The 22,965-nt window shown below is 42.1% G+C and overlaps 1 protein-coding gene across 1 annotated transcript in view; it reads left to right on the forward strand.

Annotated features, from left to right (window-relative positions):
• Positions 1 to 3,654: 3,654 nt before the first annotated feature.
• LOC110538345 (steroid hormone receptor ERR2-like) overlaps positions 3,655 to 22,965 on the forward strand; it is a 103,556-nt gene continuing 84,245 nt past the window's right edge. The window contains exon 1 of the mRNA XM_036984605.2: positions 3,655 to 4,096. The gene's annotated coding sequence lies outside the window, so the exon portion shown is untranslated. The remainder of the gene's footprint in view (positions 4,097 to 22,965) is intronic.

Raw genomic sequence — 22,965 nt, forward strand, 5'->3', positions numbered from 1 at the left:
TTGGCACAAGAAAGTTATTATATTCTACTCAATCCATAGGCTTCATTAATGCCATTCAGACTTGAAGTTGATACAACAACTATGATAGCTGAGGTTCATAGATTGGTATGAATATTAGTTCAGAACCTAACGTTTCAGGGTCCATACACAGATCGGCTACATACTGTAGTTAGCTACACATCCATAGGCGTACAGTTATTTTTATCCTCCGCTACACAATAAACAAGTAAATAGTGAGCTAGCTGCGTTACTTCAGCTGCATTGCAAGGCAAGCTTACACAATTGTAAATTCAGTTTGCAGTAAATGCTTTAGCCAGCTAGATTCTTCACATCCACTGTTTCACAAGACGACAGCCTGGTTTGCTTGTTTTCTCCGGAGTCCCTAAAACATGAAACAACACAAATTACAAATTAATTCTCCTAACACTAGCTAGCTGGCTAATGTTAGTTAGTAAGGAAACTGGCTAAATAGCGATTTTCGTAAAATTAACATTATGACAAAAAAAAAATATGCAAAAACGTTTGTCTCTACATTGACTAACATATTCCTATCAATTGTAAATGTTTTGCTTGACTCGTTATGACGTTATGACAACTTACATCTGGTTCCACCATAATGTTTTGTCAGCCATCTTTGTTTGAAGAACGCCACAAGGCAAGGGTGGCTCACGTCAACATTCCTCATTGGAACCTCAATATGATTGGTCATATAAAAACCTTGGAACCCAAATGTATAATGTGTGCTCTAACTCCTCCTTGTGGTGGTCTGGAGCAATGAAGCCGTGACGCTGGGTACCTATAAGTCCCGCGGTGCAAGCTCGCAACTTTTAAATGTGGAACCACTGTATGTTCAAGCCACACTACTACAGTGGTGAGTTATCATCAAGCCACACTACTACAGTGGTAAGTTCTGTTCAAGCCACACTACTACAGTGGTGAGTTCTGTTCAAGCCACACTACTACAGTGGTAAGTTCTGTTCAAGCCACACTACTACAGTGTTGAGTTCTGTTCAAGCCACACTACTACAGTGGTGAGTTCTGTTCAAGCCACACTACTACAGTGGGGAGTTCTGTTCAAGCCACACTACTACAGTGTTGAGTTATGTTCAAGCCATACTACTACAGTGGTGAGTTCTGTTCAAGCCACACTACTACAGTGTTGAGTTATCATCAAGCCACACTACTACAGTGTTGAGTTATCATCAAGCCACACTGCTACAGTGGTGAGTTCTGTTCAAGCCACACTACTACAGTGTTGAGTTATCATCAAGCCACACTGCTACAGTGGTGAGTTCTGTTCAAGCCACACTACTACAGTGTTGAGTTATCATCAAGCCACACTACTACAGTGTTGAGTTATCATCAAGCCACACTACTACAGTGTTGAGTTATCATCAAGCCACACTACTACAGTGTTGAGTTATCATCAAGCCACACTGCTACAGTGGTGAGTTCTGTTCAAGCCACACTACTACAGTGTTGAGTTATCATCAAGCCACACTACTACAGTGTTGAGTTATCATCAAGCCACACTGCTACAGTGGTGAGTTATGTTCAAGCCACACTACTACAGTGTTGAGTTATCATCAAGCCACACTACTACAGTGTTGAGTTATCATCAAGCCACACTGCTACAGTGGTGAGTTATGTTCAAGCCACACTGCTACAGTGTTGAGTTATCATCAAGCCACACTACTACAGTGTTGAGTTATCATCAAGCCACACTACTACAGTGTTGAGTTATCATCAAGCCACACTACTACAGTGTTGAGTTATCATCAAGCCACACTGCTACAGTGGTGAGTTATGTTCAAGCCACACTGCTACAGTCATATATACGACAGCTATGATCATATTTTTTCCATCCCTCCATCATTTATTTTCATCTGATTGTTTTGCTCTCGATTTCCCAGACAGGGAAGAGGATGTCCTTATATTGCGTGTGGACTGTGAAATGCTGTCTGGGTTGTTTGTAATTCATTAGGAGTTTGGGGGTCTATAAAATGTCCATAGTAAAGGAGGGGAGATGAAAGCGAACAAGAAGGATTTTAGCCCTGTAAACTACTGCTGAGCCCTTTCAGCATAGCAGCACAGTTTCCCATACACTGGTTCTGACAACGCTTCTAGTGATGTCACTAGTTCTGAATAAAACTTCTAGTGATGTCACTAGATCTGAATAAAGCTTCTAGTGATGTCACTAGTTCTGAATAAAACTTCTAGTGATGTCACTAGATCTGAGAACGCTTCAAGTGATGTCACTAGTTCTGAATAAAGCTTCTAGTGGTGTCACTAGTTCTGAATAAATCTTCTAGTGGTGTCACTAGTTCTGAATAAAGCTTCTAGTGATGTCACTAGTTCTGAATAAATCTTCTAGTGATGTCACTAGTTCTGAATAAAGCTTCTAGTGGTGTCACTAGTTCTGAATAAATCTTCTAGTGGTGTCACTAGTTCTGAATAAAGCTTCTAGTGATGTCACTAGTTCTGAATAAATCTTCTAGTGATGTCACTAGTTCTGAATAAAGCTTCTAGTGATGTCACTAGTTCTGAATAAAGCATCTAGTGATGTCACTAGTTCTGAATAAAGCTTCTAGTGATGTCACTAGTTCTGAATAAAGCTTCTATTGATGTCAATGGTTCTGGTAAAGCATATAATGAGAAGATAGATAGCCATGAGAATTGTTATGCAATAATTTGCTGTGCAACTGTTAAATTGTACAAAAGTAAAACTAAACAGATCCTGTGGGGAAATTGTATTTTTTTGTATGTTGGTGTGTTCATTTTCAGAAGGGGGTTAATTAAGGGATGTCTCTATTGGGAATGGAGGAGATCCCTATGTAACTGAAACCAGTTCCACTGTCTTTTTCATTGTTCCCCTCTAATCAGGGTCTGATTTAGACCTGGGACACCTGGTGGGTGATTCCCCTCTAATCAGGGACTGGTTTAGACCTGCGACACCAGGTGGGTGATTCCCCTCTAATCAGGGACTGATTTAGACCTGGGACACCAGGTGGGTGATTCCCCTCTAATCAGGGACTGGTTTAGACCTGGGACACCAGGTGGGTGATTCCCCTCTAATCAGGGACTGGTTTAGACCTGGGACACCAGGTGGGTGATTCCCCTCTAATCAGGGTCTGATTTAGACCTGGGGCACCAGGTGGGTGATTCCCCTCCAATCAGGGTCTGATTTAGACCTGGGACACCAAGTTAAGTGCAATTAAATGATCTAGTAGGACAGAAAATCAGCTCCAGACCGGTTGGATATTTAATGTTTAAATGGTTAAAACAAATTGTAGTAATTACACTTAGAATGATAGCTGTTATGATGGTCTGTAGTCTTTATGTATGTGGTTTGTGTGTGTGTGTGTGTGTGTGTGTGTACTGTATCTGTGTGTGTGTGTGTGTGTGTATGTGTGTGTGTGTGTGTGTGTGTGTGTGTGTGTGTACTGTATCTGTGTGTGTTTTTTATGTGTTACTGAGTTCCCTTGTGAATGGCTGGGCTCTCACTGGCTGTCGGTTAGCCCCTCCCCCTGGTGTCGCTTGCCAACCCCCTTGGCCGCTGTAAGGTCGGCCCCCTCCCAGCCAGCCAACAGCAGCTGTTCCATATTCATCAAGCCCCCCCCATCTTAAAGAGCCCACTCTCTCACTGACTACTTCAGCCATAGTGTGCTGCGATCTCACACTCTCACTGTTTCTCTCTCTCTCTCTGTCTCTCTCTCTGTCTCTGTCTCTCTCTCTCTCTCTCTCTCTCTCTCTCTATTTCCATCTCACTCTCTCGGTCTCTGTCTCTCTCTTCAGTTCCTCTTTCTTTCTCCTCTGACACTCAACCTGCAGTATTACTACCTGTGCGTAGCGAAGCTTGTCGGGCCGATCCAGAGGTGTTTCTAGTGAGTAGCAGGACAGGACAGAAGTGTGAAGAGACCGCTGAACAGACTGAACGACTGTTCTCAGGAAGTTGCTCACCTGCCCCTGCTGTGTCTGTCAGAGGAATGAGGATGAGACTTGGGAACTGACTCTCTTTCTCTCTCCTGAAATGCCAAAACTGGACTGACTGATGTTTCTGAACTGTTTGAAATGTCTCCCTCCGTCATCACGACCAGTAGGTGGCAACGCTTTTCTCTCTCTTTTTTTTCTCTATTATAGATTCACTCATTTTGTTTTCAATGTTTTTAAGAAAGTGAAAGCAATAAGGTTTTGGTCATTAAATGTTAAATCGCTGTTTCCTCAGAGTTGACAATTTGCTCTATACATTTATTTAATATTTCCGTTAAACTCAATTAGGAGAGTTAGGTCGACCACAAAGTACAAGTAGAACCTTACTTAGGAGGTGTGTTGGAGGGACGAGTGTAATTGTCCCACCACTCTCTTCATTGGGATCAGGGTTCACCCCCCCCCCCCCCCCCCCCCCCCCCGATGCTCTGGGAGTAACAGTACCCAGATTAATGGATTGATAGCCAGACAACCACTTTACAGCTCTGCCTGCACCTGTTTTATCAAACCGTTACAAGTACTGTAACGTTGTATTGTGTGTGAGTGTGAGTGTGTGTGTGTGTGAGTGTGTGAGTGTGAGTGTGAGTGTGTGAGTGTGAGTGTGTGTGTGTGTGTGTATGTGTGTGTGTGTGTGTGTGTGTGTGTGTGTGTGTGTGTGTGTGTGTGTGTGTGTGTGTGTGTGTGTGTGTGAGTGTGTGTGTGTGTGTGTGTGTGTGTGTATGTGTGTGTGTGTGTGTGTGTGTGTGTGTGTGTGTGTGTGTGTGTGTGTTTGTGTGTGTGTGTGTGTGTGTGTGTGTGTGTGTGTGTGTGTGTGTGTGTGTGTGTGTGTGTGTGTGTGTGTGTGTGTGTGTGAGTGTGTGTGAGTGTGTGTGTGTGTGTGTGTGTGTGTGTAGTAGTTCCTGTACGCTGTGTGCGTTTTGTTGAAAATGGGAAAAATACTTTGTGTTTTAAAGACATTCATAAAGGAAAAGTTTAATTCAGCGCTCATAGGAAATTAATTTAAATGTTATAACGTTTTAATATACATGTAAAAAAAAATAAAAAGCAATAACTTCTGAAATGACATTATCACTTTTGGATAACGACTATTCTCTATTGCTCTCTCAAAATGAACACGAGTTGATATTGACTCTATTTATATTTATAGCAAATGTTGATTCACGGCATTTAAAAAAAAACAGCAGCATTTGTGAAGCGTCCTTGCGATACATTATAGACCTTTCCTGCAGTCAAATGACCTATTGGCGTCATGTGTGGAATTGTATTAATATTTGCTATAATCTCATAATTTATAAACATCTGGTGTTTCTATGTCAAAACGTTGTTTTTTTGTTGTTGTTATATTTCAGTCTCTGTGATGTATATAAAGTGTAATATTGGGATAAAACTCAACATTTGATTCATTTATCTGATATGGTACAGGTGACTTGTTTTTATAATTCCATAACCATGTGTGTGAGGTGTTTACTTTAGTTTCAAAGTACATAGAAATACTCTGCGTGACCCTGATTCAGCCACACTGCAGTAAAACTTACATTTATAAGAAGTAGAATACATATTTGCCAGTTAAACAATTATCTACAATTGTTCATATGGTCTTCAGACAGTCACTGTCTACTTTTTCTTCCCATTTAAAATGTTAATTAATAAAATATTGTAGAAAACAAAACTAGCTCATTAAAAATAGGTAAACTGTATTGAAATTGTGGAAGTCACATGGGTAATCCCAAGTGTAGAGTATATTCTAACCTTTGCATGTGTAGAGAGAAGCTCTCTAACTGAACTAAATTAACTCATTACAAGTCGTTTAAACTAATTAACAAACCCAACAAAACCAGACCGGAGTGGTAGAAGACCATGTAGGGATGATCCATATAGCTGGGGCGGCAGGGTAGCCTAGTGGTAAGAGTAACCAGAAGGTTCCAAGTTCAAATCCCTGAGCTGACAAATGTGCAAATCTGTCATTCTGCCCCCTGAACAGGCAGTTAACCCACTAGGCCGTCATTGAAAATAAGAAATTCTTCTTAACTTGCCTAGTTAAATAAAGATAAAATAAGAAAATAAATAGCTAACCTAACCTTTGCATGTCTAGAGAGAAGCTATCTCATTTAACACATTGAAGTAATTAGGTCTCACGAAGAGCAGCTTCAGAATAACAAATCTTATAAATGATAAGCCTTTTTCACTTCAGCAGTTGTGACAAAGTACTTTACAGATACTCAGCATTAAAATAAATAAAAAAATACAAGCACTAGGAAAAACTCCTTAGCAGAAACCTAGAGAGAAACCAGGTCCCGGGGGGTGGCCAGTCCTCTTCTAATCCTCTCAGTGCTATTAAACTCTAGATGGGATGTGCGAGGGCGATGCTATCAAGGGAACTGTAAACTGTACTGTTTCAAGCCCTCTAAATCCTCTGCTTTACTGACACTCACATACTTTGGGTATGTATAAGAATAATTACAGAAATTGTTTAAGAACATTTAGTAAATTAGTACATTCATTCATATAGATGTATATATGTATATAATATACTTTTTAAAATATCGGTATAATCATTTTGTGTCATAGTATATTTTCTATTTCATATTTTTTTATTTTTTAAATTTGTACCTTTATTTAACAAGGCAAGACAGTTAAGAACAAATTCTTATTTACAATGACGGTCTACCCCGGCCAAACCCTCACCCGGACGAAGCTGAGCCAATTGTGCGTAGCCTAAGGGGACTCCCAATCACGGACGGTTTTGATACAGCCTGGAATCAAACCAGGGTCTGTAGTGACGCCTCTAGCACTGAGATGCAGTGCCGTAGACCGCTGAGCCACTCGGGTATCTGTTGATATCATTTGTATAGTGTGAAATAATCCCTTATCTGCTAGTGCACAAAATGTCACCTCGTAGATACTTGGTTATTTACTATGCTTCAAACACAGCAACGATTTGTCTATTTCAGAGCAGTACTACAAATATTCTAAAGAAAGTAATTTTACTTCAAATATTTGAGTAGACTACGTCATGACATTTGTATATATCTTTAAATACTCTATACGTAATATATACTTTATAATTTAAACACTCTATATGTTATATATATATATATATATATATATATATATATACATTATGCTTTAAATACTCTATACGTAATATATACTTTATAATTTAAACACTCTATATGTTATATATATATATATATATATATATACATTATGCTTTAAATACTCTATACGTAATATATACTTTATAATTTAAACACTCTATATGTTATATATATATATATATACATTATGCTTTAAATACTCTATACGTAACATATACTTTATAATTTAAACACTCTATATGTTATATATATATATATATATATATATACATTATGCTTTAAATACTCTATACGTAATATATACTTTATAATTTAAACACTCTATATGTTATATATATATATATACACATTATGCTTTAAATACTCCATACGTAATATATACTTTATAATTTAAATACTCTATATGTTATATATATATATATACACTTTATGATTTAAATACTCTATATGTTATATATACTTTATCATTTAAATACTCTATATGTTATATATATATATATATATACACACTTTATGATTTAAATACTCTATATGTTACATATACTTTATAATTTAAATACTCTATATGTTATATATATAATGTATTATTTAAATACTCTATATGTTAAATATATAATGTATTATTTAAATACTCTATATGTTATATATATATACATATATATACATATATATATACTTTATGCTTCACATACTCTATATGTTATAAATAATTTATGCATGAAGTACTCTATATGTTATATATATAATGTATTATTTAAATACTCTATATGTTATATATATAATGTATTATTTAAATACTCTATATGTTATATATATATATATATACTTTATGCTTTAAATACTCTATATGTTATAAATCATTTATGCATTAAGTACTCTATATGTTGCTTATATCATTTATTATTGAAATACTCGGTATGTTATATATACTTAATGCTGTAAAAACTTTATAGGTCATATATACTTTATGTTTTAAATACTCTATATGTTAACTATATATACTTTATTCCCGCAATGAACCGTTTAACTTTTGATTAACTTTATGAAGTTGGCTTTAGCTAGCACAGATAGGTTCTCAAGATCCCAAACTCATAACTACCTATCAAACAAGTAGCCTACACAGTCTAACTATCTGAGCAGGCATGCCTGCTGGAAAAGTTGGTTTAGACTTTAGAAAAGCAAGCAATAACTAAATTGATTGAATAAGACTCAAATTCCTTTCAATCTTTTACCCAGAATTTAGCAGAGATGCAGAGGAGCATTTAATCAATGTGTTTTATTGAGAAACACCAAACAGGAGGATAAAGACAGCTCAAGAGGTATACTTAGATATGTAGAAACATGTTTTTTTTTCTCCATAGAATTAAGCAAAATTATTATTGTTCTAGATTGAAGGAAAAAGGGGTTTGAAAATGAAAATATTATCCAACTTGCAGCCGGGGGGGCCTGCCCCCCACCCCCCCAGTCATCCTCACGTATGTTGTGCCCCCTCGTGTGTGTGTGTGTGTGTGTGTGTGTGGATGACTGATAGACCGTGTGTGGTATTGAGTTTGTCCCTATTTGTTTGCGGGACACTATATCTAATCCCTCTGTACCTGTCAACCATGCTGCAATGTCATTCCTCTCTATACACTGTGACACACTGTACCAAATACCGTTTGTCACCAGTAATAGTGACGCTCAGGATGTTTACCTTCTCAGCACCAATTAACCTACCACTGTTCACCTTTATGCCCACCTTTATGTATATATTTAGCAGGCCTTTCCTGTACAGAATCTGACTACTGGGTGCAAAACCAAAGGCACCACATTACTACTGTATATTACTGCAGGCAACATATTATTACTGTAAATTACTGCAGGCAACATATTATTACTGTAAATTACTGCAGGCAACATATTATTACTGTATATTACTGCAGGCAACATATTATTACTGTATATTACTGCAGGCAACATATTATTACTGTAAATTACTGCAGGCAACATATTATTACTGTATATTACTGCAGGCAACATATTATTACTGTGTATTACTGTAGGCAACATATTATTACTGTATATTACTGCAGGCAACATATTATTACTGTATATTACTGTAGGCAACATATTATTACTGTATATTACTGTAGGCAACATATTATTACTGTATATTACTGTAGGCAACATATTTTTACTGTATATTACTGTAGGCAACATATTATTACTGTATATTACTGCAGGCAACATATTATTACTGTATATTACTGTAGGCAACATATTATTACTGTATATTACTGTAGGCAACATATTATTACTGTATATTACTGCAGGCAACATATTATTACTGTATATTACTGCAGGCAACATATTATTACTGTATATTACTGCAGGCAACATATTATTACTGTATATTACTGCAGGCAACATATTATTACTGTAAATTACTGCAGGCAACATATTATTACTGTATATAACTGAAGGCACCACATTACTATATAACTGAAGGCACCACATTACTACTGTATATTACTGCAGGCAACACATTACTACTGTATATTACTGTAGGCACCACATTACTATATAACTGTAGGCACCACATTACTATATAACTGTAGGCACCACATTACTATATAACTGTAGGCACCACATTACTATATAACTGTAGGCACCACATTACTATATAACTGTAGGCACCACATTACTATATAACTGTAGGCACCACATTACTATATAACTGTAGGCACCACATTACTATATAACTGTAGGCACCACATTACCATATAACTGTAGGCACCACATTACTATATAACTGTTGGCACCACATTCCTACTGTATATAACTGTAGGCACCACATTATTATATAACTGTAGGCACCACATTCCTACTGTATATAACTGTAGGCAACACATTACTACTGTATATAACTGAAGGCACCACATTACTACTGTATATTACGGCAGGCAACACATTACTACTGTATATAACTGTAGGCACCACATTACTATATAACTGAAGGCACCACATTATTATATAACTGTAGGCACCACATTACTATATAACTGAAGGCACCACATTACTACTGTATATTACTGCAGGCAACACATTACTACTGTATATAACTGTAGGCACCACATTGCTATATAACTGAAGGCACCACATTATTATATAACTGTAGGCACCACATTATTACTGTATATAACTGAAGGCACCACATTACTATATAACTGAAGGCACCACATTACTACTGTATATTACTGCAGGCAACACATTACTACTGTATATAACTGTAGGCACCACATTGCTATATAACTGCAGGCACCACATTATTATATAACTGTAGGCACCACATTACTACTGTATATAACTGAAGGCACCACATTACTACTGTATATTACTGCAGGCAACACATTACTACTGTATATAACTGTAGGCACCACATTACTATATAACTGAAGGCACCACATTATTATATAACTGTAGGCACCACATTATTACTGTATATAACTGAAGGCACCACATTACTATATAACTGCAGGCACCACATTACTACTGTATATAACTGTAGGCACCACATTACTATATAACTGAAGGCACCACATTACTATATAACTGAAGGCACCACATTACTACTGTATATAACTGCAGACACCACATTACTACAGTGCATTGGGATAGTATTCAGACCCCTTGACTCTTCCACATTTTGTTATGTTACAGCCTTATTCTAAAATGGATTACATTATTTTCTTCCCTCCATAATCTACACGCAATATCTCTGTCTTGAGGCTGTTATATTCGCTTTCGCTAAAATTAGTTATCAGGTCAGTGTGTGAGTCTCCAGTCCCACCTGTGTGTGTGAGAGAGTGCACTCACATCTATGCACACACTCACACACACACAAGGAGTGTGTGAGTGTGTGTCCATGTGTTAGTCTGTCTGTCAGTCTCTGTCTGTGACCACAGCTAGATACATTCTTGTCCGTCTGTCTGTCTGCCTGTCCGTCCATCCGTACGCCCGTCCGTCTGTCTGTGACTAGATTCAACTCTAAAGACCAGGGAGCCTTTTGAAAGCCTCATAAAGTCGGCCATTGACTGGTAGATGGATAACAATAACAAATCAAGCATTGATTATCTCTATCTATCCTTGAGATGTTTCTACAACTTGATTGGAATCCATCTGTGGAAAATTCAATTGGTTGGACATGATTTGGAAAGGCACACACCTGTCTATATAAGGTCCCACAGTTGATAGTTCATGTCAGAACTAAAAGCAAGCCATGAGGCCTGAAAGAATTGTCCTTAGAGCTCCGAGACAGGACTGGGAAGGGTTCCAAAAAATGTCTGCAAGATTGAAGGTCACCAAGAACACAATGGCCTCCATCATTCCTAAATGGAAGAAGTTTGGAATCACCAATATTCTTCCTAGAGCTGGCCGCCCGGCCAGACTGAGCAATCGGGGGAGAAGGGCCTTGGTCAGGGAGGTGACAAAGAATCCGATGGTCCCTGACAGAGCTCCAGAGTTCCTCTGTGGATATGGGAAAAACTTCCAGAAGAACAACCATCTCTGCAGCACTCCACCAATCAGACCTTTATGGTAGAGTGGCCAGACGGAAGCCACTCCTCAGTAAAAGGTACATGACAGCCCGATTGGAGTTTTTCCAAAAGCACCTAAAGACTCTAAGACCATGAGAAACAAGATTCTCTGGTCTGATGAAACCAAGATTGAACTCTATGGTCTGAATGCCAAGCGTCACATCTGGAGGAAACGTGGCACCATCCCTGCAGTGAAGCATGGTGGTAGTAGCATCAAGCTGTGGCAATTTTATTCAGTGGCAGGGACTGGGAGACTAGTCAGGATTGAGGCAAAGATGAACAGAGCAAAGTACAGACAGATCCATGATGAAAACCTGCTCCAGAGTGCTCAGGTACTCAGACCGGGGAGACGGTTCACCTTCCAACATGACAGTGACTTGACTTTGGCCCAAATCTCTGAATGTCATTAAGTGGCCCAGCCAGAGCCTGGACTTGAACCCAATCGAACATCTCTGGAGAGACCTGAAAACAGCTGTGCAGCAACGCTCCCCATCCAACTTGACAGAGCTTGAGAGGACCTACTAAGAAGAATGGTTGAAACTCCCCAAATACAGGTGTACCAAGCTTGTAGCATAAACCCAAGAAGACTCTAGACTGTAATTGCTGCCAAAGATACTTCAACAAAGTACTGAGTAAAAGGTCTGAATAGTTATGTAAATGTAATTTTATATAATTTTAGCAATAGCAAATCAAACAGCCTCATGACCGTATGATGGAAACACCTGACGGCTTTCTAAATATATTGTTAAGGTCTTTTCTGACTATATTGAACCAATTCATAGAGAGGATGACAGATAGAGGATGACAGCGAGGAAAGATAGAGAGGATGACAGTGGAGAGAGATAGAGAGGATGAGAGTAAAGAAAGACAGAGAGGATAACAGTGGAGAAAGACAGAGAGGATGACAGTGGAGAAAGACAGAGAGGATGACAGTTGAGAAAGACAGAGGATGGCAGTGGAGAAAGAGAGAGGGTGACAGTGGAGAAAGACAGAGAGGACGACAGTGGAGAAAGACAGAGAGGATGACAGTGGCGAAAGACAGAGAGGATGACAGTGGAGAAAGACAGAGAGGACGACAGTGGAGAAAGACAGAGAGGATGACATTGGAGAAAGACAGAGAGGATGACAGTGGAGAAAGACAGAGAGAATGACATTGGAAAAAGACGGAGAGGATGACAGTGGAGAAAGACACAGAGGACGACAGTGGAGAAAGACAGAGGACGACAGTGGAGAAAGACAGAGAGGATGACAGTGGAGAAGGACAGAGAGGATGACAGTGGAGAAAGACAGAGAGGATGACAGTGGAGAAAGACAGAGAGGATGACAGTGGATAAAGATAGAGAGGATGGCAGTGGATAAAGAGAGAGAGGATGACAGTGGAGAAAGACAGAGAGGATGACAGTGGAGAAAAATAGAGAGGATGACAGTGGAGAAAGACAGAGAGGATGACAGTGGAGAAAGACAAAGAGGACGACAGTGGAGAAAGAGAGACGGTGACAGTGGAGAGAGACAGAGAGGATGACAGTGGAGAAAGACAGAGAGGATGACAGTGGAGAAAGAGAGAGAGGATGACAGTGGAGAAAGACAGAGAGGATGACAGTGGAGAAAGACAGAGAGGATGACAGTGGAGAAAGACAGAGAGGATAACAGTGGAGAAAGACAGAGAGGATGACAGTGGCTAAAGATAGAGAGGATGACAGTGGATAAAGAGAGAGAGGATGACAGTGGAGAAAGATAGAGAGGATGACAGTGGAGAAAAATAGAGAGGATGACAGTGGAGAAAGACAGAGAGGATGACAGTGGAGAAAAATAGAGAGGATGACAGTGGAGAAAGACAGAGAGGATGACAGCGGAGAAAAATAGAGAGGATGACAGTGGAGAAAGACAGAGGATGACAGTGGAGAAAGACAGAGAGGATGACAGTGGAGAAAAGACAGAGAGGACGACAGTGGAGAAAGACAAAGAGGACGACAGTGGAGAAAGACAGAGAGGATGACAGTGGAGAAAGACAGAGAGGACGACAGTGGAGAAAGACAGAGAGGATGACATTGGAGAAAGATAGAGAGGATGACAGTGGAGAAAGACAGAGAGGATGACAGTGGAGAAAGACAGAGAGGATGAAAGTGGAGAAAGACGGAGAGGATGACAGTGGAGAAAGAGAGGATGACAGTTGAGAGAGACAGAGAGGATGACAGTGGAGAAAGAGAGAGAGGATGACAGTGGAGAAAGACAGAGAGGATGACAGTGGAGAAAGATTGAGAGGATCATAGTGGAGAAAGACAGAGAGGATGACAGTGGAGAAAGATAGAGAGGATGACAGTGGAGAAAGACAGAGAGGACGACAGTGGAGAAAGACAGAGAGGATGACAGTGGAGAAAGACGGAGAGGATGACAGTGGAGAAAGAGAGACGGTGACAGTGGAGAGAGACAGAGAGGATGACAGTGGAGAAAGACAGAGAGGATGACAGTGGAGAAAGAGAGAGAGGATGACAGTGGAGAAAGACAAAGAGGACGACAGTGGAGAAAGACAGAGAGGATGACCGTGGAGAAAGACAGAGAGGATGACAGTGGAGAAAGACAGAGAGGATGACAGTGGAGAAAGACAGAGAGAACACAGTAGAGAAAGACAGAGAGAATGACAGTAGAGAAAGATAGAGAGGATGACAGTGGAGAAAAATAGAGAGGATGACAGTGGAAAAAGACAGAGAGGATGACAGTGGAGAAAGACAGAGAGGATGACAGTGGAGAAAGACAGAGAGGACGACAGTGGAGAAAGACAGAGAGGACGACAGTGGAGAAAGACAAAGAGGACGACAGTGGAGAAAGATAGAGAGGATGACAGTGGAGAAACATAGAGAGGATGACAGTGGAGAAAGACAGAGAGGATGACAGTGGAGAAAGACAGAGAGGATGACAGTTAAGAAAGACGGAGAGGATGACAGTGGAGAAAGACAGAGCGGATGACAGTGGAGCAAGATAGAGAGGATGACAGTGGAGAAAGACAGAGAGGATGACAGTGGAGAAAGATAGAGAGGATGACAGTGGAGAAAGATAGAGAGGATGACAGTGGAGATAGACAGTGACACAGTAGAGAAAGACAGAGAGGATAACAGTGGAGAAAGACAGAGAGAATGACAGTTGAGAAAGATAGAGAGGATGACAGTGGATAAAGATAGAGAGGATGACAGTGGAGAAAAATATAGAGGATGACAGTGGTGAAAGACAGAGAGGATGACAGTGGAGAAAGACATTGAGGATGACAGTGGAAAAAGACAGAGAGGACGACAGTGGAGAAAGACAGAGAGGACGACAGTGGAGAAAGACAAAGAGGACGACAGTGGAGAAAGATAGAGAGGATGACAGTGGAGAAACATAGAGAGGATGACAGTGGAGAAAGACAGAGAGGACGACAGTGGAGAAAGACAGAGAGGATGACAGTTAAGAAAGACGGAGAGGATGACAGTGGAGAAAGACAGAGAGGATGACAGTGGAGAAAGACAGAGAGGATGACAGTGGAGAGAGACAGAGAGGATGACAGTGGAGAATGACAAAGAGGACGACAGTGGAGGAAGATAGAGAGGATGACAGTGGAGAAAGACAGAGAGTGACAGTGGAGAGAGACAGAGAGGATGACAGTGGAGAAAGACAGAGAGGATGACAGTGGAGAAAGACAGAGAGTACGACAGTGGAGAAAGACAGAGAGTACGACAGTGGAGAAAGACAAAGAGGACGACAGTGGAGAAAGACAAAGAGGACGACAGTGGAGAAAGATAGAGAGGATGGCAGTGGAGAAAGACAGAGAGGACGACAGTGGAGAAAGACAGAGAGGATGACAGTGGAGAAAGAGGGAGAGGATGACAGTGGAGAAAGACAAAGAGGACGACAGTGGAGAAAGATAGAGAGGATGACAGTGGAGAAAGATAGAGAGGATGACAGTGGAGAAAGACAGAGAGGATAACAGTGGAGAAAGACAAAGAGGACGACAGTGGAGAAAGATAGAGAGGACGACAGTGGAGAAAGACAGAGAGGACGACAGTGGAGAAAGACAAAGAGGACGACAGTGGAGAAAGACAGAGAGGATGACCGTGGAGAAAGACAGAGAGGATGACAGTGGAGAAAGACAGAGAGGACGACAGTAGAGAAAGACAGAGAGGACAAAGTAGAGAAAGTCAGAGAGGATAACAGTGGAGAAAGACAGAGAGGATGACAGTGGAGAAAGATAGAGAGGATGACAGTGGAGAAAGACAGAGAGGATGACAATGGAGAAAGACAAAGAGGACGACAGTGGAGAAAGATAGAGAGGACGACAGTGGAGAAAGACAGAGAGGACGACAGTGGAGAAAGACAAAGAGGACGACAGTGGAGAAAGACAGAGAGGATGACCGTGGAGAAAAAATATAGAGGATGACAGTGGAGAAAGACAGAGAGGATGACAGTGGAGAAAGACAGAGAGGATGTCAGTGGAAAAAGACAGAGAGGACGACAGTGGAGAAAGACAGAGAGGAAGACAGTGGAGAAAGACAGAGAGGATGACCGTGGAGAAAGACAGAGAGGATGACCGTGGAGAAAGACAGAGAGGATGACAGTGGAGATAGACAGAGAGGACACAGTAGAGAAAGACAGAGAGGATAACAGTGGAGAAAGACAGAGAGAATGACAGTTGAGAAAGATAGAGAGGATGACAGTGGATAAAGATAGAGAGGACGACAGTGGAGAAAGACAGAGAGGACGACAGTGGAGAAAGACAAAGAGGACGACAGTGGAGAAAGATAGAGAGGATGACAGTGGAGAAACATAGAGAGGATGACAGTGGAGAAAGACAGAGAGGATGACAGTGGAGAAAGATAGAGAGGATGACAGTTAAGAAAGACGGAGAGGATGACAGTGGAGAAAGACAGAGAGGATGACAGTGGAGAAAGACAGAGAGGATGACAGTGGAGAGAGACAGAGAGGATGACAGTGGAGAATGACAAAGAGGACGACAGTGGAGAAAGATAGAGAGGATGACAGTGGAGAAAGACAGAGAGTGACAGTGGAGAGAGACAGAGAGGATGACAGTGGAGAAAGACAGAGGGGATGACAGTGGAGAAAGACAGAGAGGATGACAGTGGAGAAAGACAGAGAGTACGACAGTGGAGAAAGACAAAGAGGAAGACAGTGGAGAAAGACAGAGAGGATGACCGTGGAGAAAGACAGAGAGGATGACCGTGGAGAAAGACAGAGAGGATGACAGTGGAGATAGACAGTGACACAGTAGAGAAAGACAGAGAGGATAACAGTGGAGAAAGACAGAGAGAATGACAGTTGAGAAAGATAGAGAGGATGACAGTGGATAAAGATAGAGAGGATGACAGTGGAGAAAAATATAGAGGATGACAGTGGTGAAAGACAGAGAGGATGACAGTGGAGAAAGACATTGAGGATGACAGTGGAAAAAGACAGAGAGGACGACAGTGGAGAAAGACAGAGAGGACGACAGTGGAGAAAGACAAAGAGGACGACAGTGGAGAAAGATAGAGAGGATGACAGTGGAGAAACATAGAGAGGATGACAGTGGAGAAGGACAGAGAGGACGACAGTGGAGAAAGACAGAGAGGATGACAGTTAAGAAAGACGGAGAGGATGACAGTGGAGAAAGACAGAGAGGATGACAGTGGAGAAAGACAGAGAGGATGACAGTGGAGAGAGACAGAGAGGATGACAGTGGAGAATGACAAAGAGGACGACAGTGGAGGAAGATAGAGAGGATGACAGTGGAGAAAGACAGAGAGTGACAGTGGAGAGAGACAGAGAGGATGACAGTGGAGAAAGACAGAGAGGATGACAGTGGAGAAAGACAGAGAGGATGACAGTGGAGAAAGACAGAGAGTACGACAGTGGAGAAAGACAAAGAGGACGACAGTGGAGAAAGACAAAGAGGACGACAGTGGAGAAAGATAGAGAGGATGGCAGTGGAGAAAGACAGAGAGGACGACAGTGGAGAAAGACAGAGAGGATGACAGTGGAGAAAGAGGGAGAGGATGACAGTGGAGAAAGACAAAGAGGACGACAGTGGAGAAAGATAGAGAGGATGACAGTGGAGAAAGATAGAGAGGATGACAGTGGAGAAAGACAGAGAGGATAACAGTGGAGAAAGACAAAGAGGACGACAGTGGAGAAAGATAGAGAGGACGACAGTGGAGAAAGACAGAGAGGACGACAGTGGAGAAAAACAAAGAGGACGACAGTGGAGAAAGACAGAGAGGATGACCGTGGAGAAAGACAGAGAGGATGACAGTGGAGAAAGACAGAGAGGACGACAGTAGAGAAAGACAGAGAGGACAAAGTAGAGAAAGTCAGAGAGGATAACAGTGGAGAAAGACAGAGAGAATGACAGTTGAGAAAGATAGAGAGGATGACAGTGGATAAAGATAGAGAGGATGACAGTGGAGAAAAATATAGAGGATGAAAGTGGAGAAAGACAGAGAGGATGACAGTGGAGAAAGACAGAGAGGATGACAGTGGAAAAAGACAGAGAGGACGCCAGTGGAGAAAGACAGAGAGGACGACAGTGGAGAAAGACAAAGAGGACGACAGTGGAGAAAGATAGAGAGGATGACAGTGGAGAAACATAGAGAGGATGACAGTGGAGAAAGACAGAGGACGACAGTGGAGAAAGACAGAGAGGATGACAGTTAAGAAAGATGGAGAGGATGACAGTGGAGAAAGACAGAGAGGATGACAGTGGAGAAAGATAGAGAGGATGACAGTGGAGAAAGACAGAGAGGAGGACAGTGGAAAGAGACAGAGAGGATGACAGTGGAGAATGACAAAGAGGACGACAGTGGAGAAAGATAGAGAGGATGACAGTGGAGAAAGACAGAGAGTGACAGTGGAGAGAGACAGAGAGGATGACAGTGGAGAAAGACAGAGAGGATGACAGTGGAGAAAGACAAAGAGGACGACAGTGGAGAAATATAGAGAGGATGGCAGTGGAGAAAGACAGAGAGTGACAGTGGAGAGAGACAGAGAGGATGACAGTGGAGAAAGACAGAGAGGATGACAGTGGAGAAAGACAGAGAGGATGACAGTGGAGAAAGACAGAGAGTACGACAGTGGAGAAAGACAAAGAGGAAGACAGTGGAGAAAGACAGAGAGGATGACCGTGGAGAAAGACAGAGAGGATGACCGTGGAGAAAGACAGAGAGGATGACAGTGGAGATAGACAGAGAGGACACAGTAGAGAAAGACAGAGAGGATAACAGTGGAGAAAGACAGAGAGAATGACAGTTGAGAAAGATAGAGAGGATGACAGTGGATAAAGATAGAGAGGATGACAGTGGAGAAAAATATAGAGGATGACAGTGGTGAAAGACAGAGAGGATGACAGTGGAGAAAGACATTGAGGATGACAGTGGAAAAAGACAGAGAGGACGACAGTGGAGAAAGACAGAGAGGACGACAGTGGAGAAAGACAAAGAGGACGACAGTGGAGAAAGATAGAGAGGATGACAGTGGAGAAACATAGAGAGGATGACAGTGGAGAAAGACAGAGAGGACGACAGTGGAGACAGACAGAGAGGATGACAGTTAAGAAAGACGGAGAGGATGACAGTGGAGAAAGACAGAGAGGATGACAGTGGAGAAAGACAGAGAGGATGACAGTGGAGAGAGACAGAGAGGATGACAGTGGAGAATGACAAAGAGGACGACAGTGGAGAAAGATAGAGAGGATGACAGTGGAGAAAGACAGAGAGTGACAGTGGAGAGAGACAGAGAGGATGACAGTGGAGAAAGACAGAGAGGATGACAGTGGAGAAAGACAGAGAGGATGACAGTGGAGAAAGACAGAGAGTACGACAGTGGAGAAAGACAAAGAGGACGACAGTGGAGAAAGACAAAGAGGACGACAGTGGAGAAAGATAGAGAGGACGGCAGTGGAGAAAGACAGAGAGGACGACAGTGGAGAAAGACAGAGAGGATGACAGTGGAGAAAGAGGGAGAGGATGACAGTGGAGAAAGACAAAGAGGACGACAGTGGAGAAAGATAGAGAGGATGACAGTGGAGAAAGATAGAGAGGATGACAGTGGAGAAAGACAGAGAGGATAACAGTGGAGAAAGACAAAGAGGACGACAGTGGAGAAAGATAGAGAGGACGACAGTGGAGAAAGACAGAGAGGACGACAGTGGAGAAAGACAAAGAGGACGACAGTGGAGAAAGACAGAGAGGATGACCGTGGAGAAAGACAGAGAGGATGACAGTGGAGAAAGACAGAGAGGACGACAGTAGAGAAAGACAGAGAGGACAAAGTAGAGAAAGTCAGAGAGGATAACAGTGGAGAAAGACAGAGAGAATGACAGTTGAGAAAGATAGAGAGGATGACAGTGGATAAAGATAGAGAGGATGACAGTGGAGAAAAATATAGAGGATGAAAGTGGAGAAAGACAGAGAGGATGACAGTGGAGAAAGACAGAGAGGATGACAGTGGAAAAAGACAGAGAGGACGCCAGTGGAGAAAGACAGAGAGGACGACAGTGGAGAAAGACAAAGAGGACGACAGTGGAGAAAGATAGAGAGGATGACAGTGGAGAAACATAGAGAGGATGACAGTGGAGAAAGACAGAGGACGACAGTGGAGAAAGACAGAGAGGATGACAGTTAAGAAAGATGGAGAGGATGACAGTGGAGAAAGACAGAGAGGATGACAGTGGAGAAAGATAGAGAGGATGACAGTGGAGAAAGACAGAGAGGATGACAGTGGAAAGAGACAGAGAGGATGACAGTGGAGAATGACAAAGAGGACGACAGTGGAGAAAGATAGAGAGGATGACAGTGGAGAAAGACAGAGAGTGACAGTGGAGAGAGACAGAGAGGATGACAGTGGAGAAAGACAGAGAGGATGACAGTGGAGAAAGACAAAGAGGACGACAGTGGAGAAATATAGAGAGGATGGCAGTGGAGAAAGACAGAGAGTGACAGTGGAGAGAGACAGAGAGGATGACAGTGGAGAAAGACAGAGAGGATGACAGTGGAGAAAGACAGAGAGGATGACAGTGGAGAAAGACAGAGAGTACGACAGTGGAGAAAGACAAAGAGGAAGACAGTGGAGAAAGACAGAGAGGATGACCGTGGAGAAAGACAGAGAGGATGACCGTGGAGAAAGACAGAGAGGATGACAGTGGATATAGACAGAGAGGACACAGTAGAGAAAGACAGAGAGGATAACAGTGGAGAAAGACAGAGAGAATGACAGTTGAGAAAGATAGAGAGGATGACAGTGGATAAAGATAGAGAGGATGACAGTGGAGAAAAATATAGAGGATGACAGTGGTGAAAGACAGAGAGGATGACAGTGGAGAAAGACATTGAGGATGACAGTGGAAAAAGACAGAGAGGACGACAGTGGAGAAAGACAGAGAGGACGACAGTGGAGAAAGACAAAGAGGACGACAGTGGAGAAAGATAGAGAGGATGACAGTGGAGAAACATAGAGAGGATGACAGTGGAGAAAGACAGAGAGGACGACAGTGGAGACAGACAGAGAGGATGACAGTTAAGAAAGACGGAGAGGATGACAGTGGAGAAAGACAGAGAGGATGACAGTGGAGAAAGACAGAGAGGATGACAGTGGAGAGAGACAGAGAGGATGACAGTGGAGAATGACAAAGAGGACGACAGTGGAGAAAGATAGAGAGGATGACAGTGGAGAAAGACAGAGAGTGACAGTGGAGAGAGACAGAGAGGATGACAGTGGAGAAAGACAGAGAGGATGACAGTGGAGAAAGACAGAGAGGATGACAGTGGAGAAAGACAGAGAGTACGACAGTGGAGAAAGACAAAGAGGACGACAGTGGAGAAAGACAAAGAGGACGACAGTGGAGAAAGATAGAGAGGATGGCAGTGGAGAAAGACAGAGAGGATGACAGTGGAGAAAGAGAGAGAGGATGACAGTGGAGAAAGACAAAGAGGACGACAGTGGAGAAAGATAGAGAGGATGACAGTGGAGAAAGATAGAGAGGATGACAGTGGAGAAAGATAGAGAGGATGACAGTGGAGAAAGACAGAGAGTGACAGTGGAGAGAGACAGAGAGGATGACAGTGGAGAAAGACAGAGAGGATGACAGTGGAGAAAGACAAAGAGGACGACAGTGGAGAAATATAGAGAGGATGGCAGTGGAGAAAGACAGAGAGTGACAGTGGAGAGAGACAGAGAGGATGACAGTGGAGAAAGACAGAGAGGATGACAGTGGAGAAAGACAGAGAGGATGACAGTGGAGAAAGACAGAGAGTACGACAGTGGAGAAAGACAAAGAGGAAGACAGTGGAGAAAGACAGAGAGGATGACCGTGGAGAAAGACAGAGAGGATGACCGTGGAGAAAGACAGAGAGGATGACAGTGGAGATAGACAGAGAGGACACAGTAGAGAAAGACAGAGAGGATAACAGTGGAGAAAGACAGAGAGAATGACAGTTGAGAAAGATAGAGAGGATGACAGTGGATAAAGATAGAGAGGATGACAGTGGAGAAAAATATAGAGGATGACAGTGGTGAAAGACAGAGAGGATGACAGTGGAGAAAGACATTGAGGATGACAGTGGAAAAAGACAGAGAGGACGACAGTGGAGAAAGACAGAGAGGACGACAGTGGAGAAAGACAAAGAGGACGACAGTGGAGAAAGATAGAGAGGATGACAGTGGAGAAACATAGAGAGGATGACAGTGGAGAAAGACAGAGAGGACGACAGTGGAGACAGACAGAGAGGATGACAGTTAAGAAAGACGGAGAGGATGACAGTGGAGAAAGACAGAGAGGATGACAGTGGAGAAAGACAGAGAGGATGACAGTGGAGAGAGACAGAGAGGATGACAGTGGAGAATGACAAAGAGGACGACAGTGGAGAAAGATAGAGAGGATGACAGTGGAGAAAGACAGAGAGTGACAGTGGAGAGAGACAGAGAGGATGACAGTGGAGAAAGACAGAGAGGATGACAGTGGAGAAAGACAGAGAGGATGACAGTGGAGAAAGACAGAGAGTACGACAGTGGAGAAAGACAAAGAGGACGACAGTGGAGAAAGACAAAGAGGACGACAGTGGAGAAAGATAGAGAGGATGGCAGTGGAGAAAGAGAGAGAGGACGACAGTGGAGAAAGACAGAGAGGATGACAGTGGAGAAAGAGAGAGAGGATGACAGTGGAGAAAGACAAAGAGGACGACAGTGGAGAAAGATAGAGAGGATGACAGTGGAGAAAGATAGAGAGGATGACAGTGGAGAAAGACAGAGAGGATGACAATGGAGAAAGACAAAGAGGACGACAGTGGAGA

Source organism: Oncorhynchus mykiss, chromosome 8 (genome assembly GCF_057628025.1).
Source record: "Oncorhynchus mykiss isolate SJ-2025 chromosome 8, ASM5762802v1, whole genome shotgun sequence".
Lineage (NCBI taxonomy): Eukaryota > Metazoa > Chordata > Actinopteri > Salmoniformes > Salmonidae > Oncorhynchus > Oncorhynchus mykiss.